This window comes from Triticum aestivum, chromosome 2A, assembly GCF_018294505.1.
Source record: "Triticum aestivum cultivar Chinese Spring chromosome 2A, IWGSC CS RefSeq v2.1, whole genome shotgun sequence".
Taxonomy (NCBI): Eukaryota; Viridiplantae; Streptophyta; class Magnoliopsida; order Poales; family Poaceae; genus Triticum; species Triticum aestivum.
This window is the reverse complement of record NC_057797.1, coordinates 276,902,566-276,911,464: the sequence shown is the minus strand read 5'-3', so window position 1 is coordinate 276,911,464 and position 8,899 is coordinate 276,902,566.

The window sequence follows — 8,899 nt, the reverse complement described above, 5'->3', positions numbered from 1 at the left end:
CGTGCAACTGCAAAAAACGGAGAAAGCCATAAGGATAATTGACAAACCGACCAGTCGACCTAATAATTCGAATCAGGCAGACATACTGGCTTTAGAGGTGACGGTGTCGTTAGCTTCTTCGTCGGCTGGAGTCTTGTCAATATCCATATCAGTCGCAGCAGAGGTCGGGCTATACAGGTTCATCATCCACTCGGTCAGAACAAGAAAAACTGGTCGGAACCGGAAATCAGTCGGAACAAGTAAATACGAGAAGAACGTTTACCCAGAGGCAACAAGGACATCTATCTTGATTCTAGGCAAGGTCTTCCGAGCCTTCGAAGGATTAATTTTGGGCTGCTTCGTGACCTTCTTAGTCAATTCTGGAGTCAAGGACCGGGCGCGCTTGTGAGATGGACCATTCGACGCCACATCTTTGTCGCGCTTGCTCGCGGGATCATGGCGCAACTTCGATCAACGTTCAGAACGAGGCGATGAGTCAGCCACTTCCTCATCGTCCGACTCGTCGCTCTCGTCTTCATCATCGTCAACAAGGAACTCCCACTCGCCACTCCCCTCGGCACTGTCCTCTCCCTCGTGGTCTTGCTCAAGAGCTTGTTCACCATTGGGCATTGAATACATCTTCGTGTAGATCTGCGAAACAAGGGACCAATCATAAGTCAGTCGGATCAACAGTCAGTCGGAAAATACGTTCAAAATCTCAGTTATGATGACCGGACCTTATCTAGGAGGTTGTTGTTGCTGAAGGGGTCGACTCTCCTAGCACCTCTGGGGTTGTCCTTGTTTCCGATGATACCCATCAACCACTCGGCCACTGTTTTGGCCTCCACCTTCTCCGGATGAACCCGAGTAGTGTCGCCAGCCCCGGAGTACATCCACATGGAGTGGTCGCGAGCTTGGAGAGGTTGGATCCGCCGACTGAGGAACACCTCGAGCAGATCCATACCGGTGACACCTTGGTTGATCAGTTGGACTACTCTCTTGACTAGCATGCCTGTCTCTGCCTTCTCCACAGCGGTCACTTTCAATGAAGATGGAGTTTGAACACGGTCAAAAGAGAAAGGGGGGAGCCCAGTCGACTGGCCTGGGGTCACGATATCCTAGCAGTAGAACCAAGTCGACTGCCAGCCCCTGACTGACTCCGGAAGTGTCATCGGGGGAAAAGAACTCCTTTTCCTCTTCTGAATGCCCAGACCCCCACACATCTGAATAATGTGGGTCTTCTCATCGTTCGAGTTCGCTTTCTTCACAGTTTGGGATCAGATGGTAAAAATGTGCTTGAAAAGACCCCAGTGCGGTCGGTACCCCAGGAAATTCTCACACATGGAGACAAATGCAGCAAGATATATGATGGTATTGGGAGTAAAATGGTGGGGTTGGGCACAAAAGAAATTCAGGAAACCTCGAAAGAAGGGGTGTGGTGGAAGCGAGAAGCCGCGGTCGACATGGGTGGCGAGCAGAACACACTCACCCGGTCACGGCTGCGGCTCCGCTTCCCCCTCGGCAGACGCGCAGATTTATGGATGATCAGCCCTAACTCTGCCATATCATCCAATTCCTCCTGCCGAAGCGAAGATCGGATCCAATCTCCTTGGATCCAACCCGACGGCAGCCCCGAGCCTGATGAAGACCCCTGATTCATCTTCTTGTTCTTCGCCGCCCCCGTCGCCTTCTTCGCATGCTCTAGCGCTGCTGTTTTGTCCTTCCCTATAGCGGCGGAGCTACGGTGTCGCGAGCGGTTGGGCTAGACGGAGTGGAAATGCGAGGGGAAGAAGAAGGGAAATGGACGCGGACAGTGCAAATGCCTCGGCCTCGCCGCTTTTAAAGGCCTGCTTCCGAGAGTCTGACGCGTGGGCCCGAGCGATCCTGTCAAATCCCCCCAACAGTCGCACATGGGATACGTGGCGAAAAAGGTGGCGCAGAAATTGAAACGTCCTATTTATCTACTCCACTTACCACGGTGCGCTCCACCTGGCGCGCTTCCACCAAATTTTCGAATCCCGTGAAATCCGGGATCCTCCACAACTGATCACACCAAAGATTTCATGTCAAAGATGTCACTCGACAGATGTCATTGTATAAGCCAGTCGGCAATTTCTGAATTGATCAAGGCGACTGAAACGAAGCCAAAGTTTTAACAACTGGCCTCCACCATGAGATGAAGACAAGGCAAAGGCAGAGCAGAAGCAAGGTCAACTCCATCCTTCTTTTTTCACTCAAACCTCGATCCATTCGGGGGCTAATGATGAGGACACGAACCTGGGGTAGGGTAATAGGCCTGACCTATACGTCCTACCTAAGGTCCTTGTGTTAAGAACAAAAGAAGTTCAAGAATCAGAAGAAGGGATCCAGCAAAGTTGTCGACTGAAGTCCACTCGACCTACCATTCACTCAGAGATCTCTCTTTATCTAGATCACTCGACCATGAAACCATTCGACATATAAGAAGACCTAAAGGCGCTCTACGCAGCAACGGTCGGGTATTTACTCATATATTTAATGATCATTTGTAGCACTTCAATACAGGCGTTACCTGTAATGCCACCCCTTTATGTACATTGAATCCTATGTAACGGAGGGTAGCTGGGGTCCTGGCGCACTCTATATAAGCCACCCCCTCCTCTGGGACAAGGGTTCCCACCCCCTGTAACACACACGCTCATAATCCAGTCGACCACCTCCGGGCTCCGAGACGTAGGGCTATTACATCCTCTGAGAAGGGCCTGAACTCGTTAAACCTACGTGTACAACTCCTCCATAGCTAGGATCTTGCCTCTACATTCCTACCCCCATTCTACTGTCAGACTTAGAACCACGACACCGAAGGTTTTTCGGAGTCCCGGATGTGATCACGGACATGACGAGGAGTCTCGAAATGGTTGAGACATGAAGATTGATATATTGGAAGCCTATGTTTGGATATCGAAAGTGTTTCGGGTGAAATCGGGATTTTACCAGAGTACCGGGAGGTTACGGGAACCCCCCCAGGGACTTAATGGGCCTTAGTGGGCCTTGGTGGAAGAGAGGAGAGGCGGCCAGGGCAAGGGCAACACCCCCTCCCCCTAGTCCGAATAGGACAATGAGAGGGGGACAGCACCCCCCCCCTTCCTTCTTCTCCTCCACCGCTTTCCCCCCTCTCTCCTAGTCCAACAAGGAAAAGCGTGGAGTCCTACTCCCGGTAGGAGTAGTACTCCTCCTGGCGCGCCTGTTGGTGTCAAAACCGGCGGATCTTCGGTAGGGGGTCCCGAACTGTGCGTCTAGGCCGGATGGTAACAGGAGGCAAGGGACACGAAGTTTTACCCAGGTTCGGGCCCTCTTGATGGAGGTAAAACCCTACGTCCTGCTTGATGAATATTGATGATATGGGTAGTACAAGAGTAGATCTACCACGAGATCGGAGAGGCTAAACCCTAGAAGCTAGCCTATGGTATGATTGTTGTTCTGTATGTTGTCCTACGGACTAAAACCCTCCAGTTTATATAGACACCGGAGAGGGTTAGGGTTACACAAAGTCGGTTACAATGGTAGGAGATCTACATATCCGTATCGCCAAGCTTGCCTTCCACGCCAAGGAAAGTCCCTCCCGGACACGGGACGAAGTCTTCAATCTTGTATATCCATAGTCGAGGAGTCCGGCTGAAGGTATAGTCCGGCCATCCGGACACCCCCTAATCCGGGACTCCCTTAGTAGCCCCTGAACCAGGCTTCAATGACGACGAGTCCGGCACGCAGATTGTCTTTGGCATTGCAAGGCGGGTTCCTCCTCCAAGTACTTCATAGAAGATTTTGAACACAAAGATAGTGTCCGGCTCTGCAAAATAAGTTTCCACATATTTCCATAGAGAGAATAATATTTACACAAATCTTAATCTGCTGACGTATTCCGTAGTGTGACATCGCACCACGACCAAGCCTTTATTCGAATCGTTTTATTGTCCCACCTCAGCGTGTCATGCGAGGCAGTTTCTTTGGCACGTCTCGTTGAAGTAGAGATCATGTCCCCTTATTCCGGGATTCGAATCAATACGGGCGTGGGTAACCCAACCGCTTTTAGGACTCCTAGACTATAGGCAAGTCCAAACGGCCACGAAGAGGACACTTGATATTCACCCTCTTTATAAAGGGACAAGGCTTTTATTTTTTCCCTCCCGTGCTCAATCGAATCCTTCCCCACCCCAAGCTCAAACGCCCAATGTTCAAGTCAGGTGCTCCGAACGTTCAATCATGTCCGGATCTAGCCTTCAAGGCCGATGGATGCCTTCCTCCGTCACGGAAGAAGACATCAAAAGGTTGAGGGAGGCCAGATATCTGACCGCCGAGGTTTCGCATCGGCTGCCTGCCCGAGGGCAGGCCGTCCCCTCCCCCGAACCCAATGAGAATGTTGTGTTCGTCTCCCACTTCCTCCGAGGTCTAGGCCTTGCTCTGGATCATTTTGTCAGGGGTTGGATGTTTTATTACGGGCTAGATTTTCATGATCTAGCTCCGGACTCCTTTCTTCATATCACGACATTTATTGTCGTGTGTGAGGCCTTCCTCCGGGTTACCCCTCACTTTGGCCTGTGGCTCAAGACCTTTGAAGTAAAGCCGAAGTTGATCGAGGGGCCACATGCAGCGTGCGGAGGTGCCTCAATATGCAAGATAACGGGAGCTCCATGGCCCAAAGGTTCCATTCCAGAGGTGTCTGAGTTGTGGCAACAGGAGTGGTTCTACATCACGGCTCCTAGAAGTGCCAAGTGGGTGGCCGCCGCTGTTTTCAGCTCGGGCCCTCCACCACAACTGATGTCATGGATCAGCAGAGGTCTGAGATGGGGTCCAGCCAAGGACGTGCCTATACTGCAAAGCTGCATCCGAGATCTCTTCAATTGAGATTTTAGTTTGGTTGCGGTAATACAAGTTATGCTGGTTCGTCAAGTCCAGCCTTGCAAATGTAGGCCCCTTCGCTTGTGGGAGTTCAATCCCGAGGGACTGCGTGTCATTCAAAATTTCCTCGGCCTGATGCACGAGGAGATGTACAAGTCATTCTTCGGACCTCAGGTAGAGTGTACGGAAATCACCAAGGACGTGGGCCTGAGCAGTAACCGCGCCGCCGAACAGGTAAGGAATCTTTCGGCCGAACATACTATCTCTCATTTGTTATGAAGTTATTTCTGAGAGTTCGCTTTTTTGACCAGGACTGGCTAACAAAGGTGAAGTTGATTCGGTGTTCGGCCCCCCACCCTGAGGGTTTGGACAATCCGGGTCGCACCTTGCCCGGAGCCCTTGAAGGAAGATACTGGGGAGGATAACACGGGCGGACGCGGGCCCCCAACGCTACCCATTCTAACCGAGGGAGCAAGAGTCTCCATGAAGGAAGACGACCGGAGGAGGAAAAGGACTGCGCCCGGGGATTCGGAAGTCGAAGCTACCAAACGGGAGAAGAAGTCTCCCACAGAGGGTCCTACCTTGGGGGGTGCTTTTGCCGCACAAAGTCCGCGGGGGGGTCAATTCTCTAGCGAGTCATAAGTGACCCGAAATACTTTAATAGTATAGGTATGTCATCTTTTTCTTCTGAGAAAATAACAACCGCATATATCTTTGCAGTTCGGGCCTTAGCCCCTCTCAAATGAGCTCGTCTTCGGGGGATCTTCTTCCAGAGATGATGGAGAGCAAAATGCCTCCTCCGGACTCCTCTGCTCCGGAAGTGGGCGACCCCGAAGTGTCGTCACGAAGGGCCTCTCTGAGTCCAGTGAGGCCAGAAGATAATCCCATTGACCCCCGAAGCTCCCAGTGTCCGGCTCCCGAAGAGAGCAGACAAAAGAGTTCGACACCGATTGGTGTGCGATCGGATGTTCTGAGGGAGTTGGTGGGGCGAGCGGCCATCTCAGATGAACACCGTATGCTGATGAATACGGTGATGGAGAGAATCTCATCCGCCAAAAGCGGATTGCATGAAGCATTTATGAGTCTACTGATAGGCTTTGAGGTACATAAAATAATGTATGATAGTCCTGCACATGCTAGGTGTGCCCTGTGTAGATAGTAGCCCCTGAGACTTTGGTTGTCGTCGGAAACGACGATGACCATAGGATCATATTCCCAGGTAATAACCATACTGCCTCTATGTGCAGGTGATGGAAGCTCCGGTGGCTAGCCGGACTAGCGAGTTTGCCCATTTAAAACGGCAGTTGGATGCGGCAGACGCCGACATCGAGCTTGTTAACAAAAGGATTGACGAGGCACAGGGTAAGTGTCATTATCTGGTAAACGCCACATAGTAAGAGTAGCATGATGCCAGTATCATTAATATGTTGTGACTGCAGATGGAGCTACCACTGTTGAAGCCTTGCGGGCAGAACTTGCCCGAGCCAAGGAACAAGCGAGGTTTGGTAATGCGGCTGCTTTAAAGGCGGTCGAACAGTTGAAAGCCGAGAAGGCCGCACATGGCGAGAGCCGGGATAATATGGCCAAGATGGCCATAGAATTAAAAGCCACCGCCGACCGTTTCCGGGTTCTTGAAAAGGAAAACCTAGCGAAGGCATCGGACCTTGAGAAGGCTTCTGCAACGAGAAAAGACATCCGCTCTGCTATGAGGGCGAAGAAGGAGGAGCTGCGGGAAGCCGGGGATATTGTAGCTGGGAAATCATTTATGTTGCGGAGGAAGTTCGGAGATTCACGGTATGCCCCTCTGGATCGGCTGTGGAGTTCGGAGGATGTGTATATGGATTTGGCGGCGAGCGCTGCCGATGCAGCCAAGTACTTCCAGGGTCAGACGGACCGTGAAGTGGACCAGCTGTTTTGGACACAATTCCATTCTCCCGAGCATCCGCTTTCATTGACTAACCAATTAGCCGAATGGGCCGAACTTAATAGGTTGTCCGGTCTCGCCATGAGGTCTGTTGTGGATCAGCTATGGCCGGGAAGGCCAAAACCGAACAGCTATTTCAGCTTGGTGCGGCAGTTCCTTGACGTGGTGCCGCACATTAATGCTATGAAGAGGTCGGTGTGCATAGAGGGCTCATGGATGGCCTTTGCCCATGTTAAAGCATACTGGGCGGAGATGGATGCTACCACTGTTGCAGCGCGGGATTCGGCCATAGGCCGAATGGCTGCTGAGCACTACTTTGAAGAAGTTCTTGAGGGTCCTCGTTTGATAGAGACCCAGTGCTCAAAAAATATTATGTTTGAGTGATATGTTATCTCATTGTAAGCAAAATGCTTTTTTAAATTTTTATAAGGCTATTTTTATACTTTTGCCTGAAAGGAATATGATGCCTCCTGGGCGGCTGTTTATGTATACATGTGTATAACCTGAAAGATTGCAACCGTCGGCTTCAACCCCCACGCATATAATGCGGAGGTGCTCGCAAAAAACACACGTTCACACTTAGCCCAACGTCTTGGTCCTATTAAGGAGGTGATAGTGGGGCGATCGAGGCAACCGGACTATAATGCTTTAGCACTTTCACTTAGCCATAGGAGTTTGACAGTGGGGCTACTAGATAGCCCCTGGTGGCTCCGCACTCTCCCGATCCCGGGGTGCGTACATGCCTGGCCGGAAAACGGCCCTTCGTTAAGGCGGAGGAATTCTAACATTCCAACAGGTCATCGAGTGGTTGACCAGTCTCATGCTATATCATGACAGTCAGTTTTCGGCTTTCTCTACTGAGGTGCTCGTCCGGATGAACCAGGGCACAATCGCAGTAGTTCTCCTGGTGCTACCTTAGCTGGTAAAGCGGAACGTAAGGCACCAAAACACAGGAGCCGGGCAAACCCAACATTTGACCAGAGACAATGATTCGGAGCTGATGCATATAGGGCCAAACTCGCGACGCCGAACACTCCATAAGGTATTCGATCTTTGTGATATAAACCGGGCCTAAATAATGGCCATTGTAAGAAGCCCCTTGTGTCTAGGTACATGCATTGTTCTGGCGTGGCCACATGCCAAGACGTCAGCATCCTTCCCAACGGTGGATATGTATCAACAAGAGATAGTGAAAAAGGTTTACGCAGGGTCTTAATCTAAAAAGAATCCTTGGAGCGGGTCCCTGCTGCACGTCTGCGCCTGTGTCTCCATTGTGCCGTATCCTGGATGGGTGTAGCACGATTATCGTCTATAAAAGAGAGGAATTTAGGTGAAAAAGTTGTCGTGCAAAAAGATAGTTTTTAAAGAAACCATGTATAATTCAAGATGAGAAAAAATTGCCACTTGTCTACGTGCGTTGAGCCCCTTGTATTGACAAATAGGGGTGTGACCATTTATTCGGTATAAATAGTGGCGCCAGACTTGATTAGTTGTGTCTGAGGTCTTGACGACCTATTGGATGCTTTCGCTGGTCCGGGCGCCTTTAGTGTGCGGATGCCAAGGCAGCCGCACTCTCTTCGGCGCGTAGAGATCGCTTGATATTTCCGTTCACTGAAATGATGCCATGTGGACCGGGCATCTTGAGTGTGAGGGAGGCGTAGTGTGGTATTGCATTAAAGTGAGCGAAAGCTTCACGTCCGAGCAGTGCTTGATAGCCACTTTGGAACGGAGCGATGTGGAAGGTTAAATGCTCACGACGGAAGTTATCGGGGGAGCCGAATATAACTTGTAGTAGGAGGGAGCCCGTACAACGAGCCCCTGGGCCTGGCGTTACTCCTTTAAAGGTAGTATTGCTATGGCGAATTTTTTTTGGGTCTAACCCCATCCCGCGGATTGTATCCTGATATATTAGGTTTAGATTGCTGCCACCGTCCATCAAGACTCGTGTGAAGTGATATCCGCCAATTACTGGGTCTAATACCAGGGCAGCCCATCCTGCGTGTCGGATACTTGCTGAGTAATCGCGATGGTCGAAAGTGATTGGTTGAGACGACCGGTGGAAGGACTTCACGGTGACAGGCACTTGGGTATATTTTCCTGGGAATGCCGCGTTGTTTT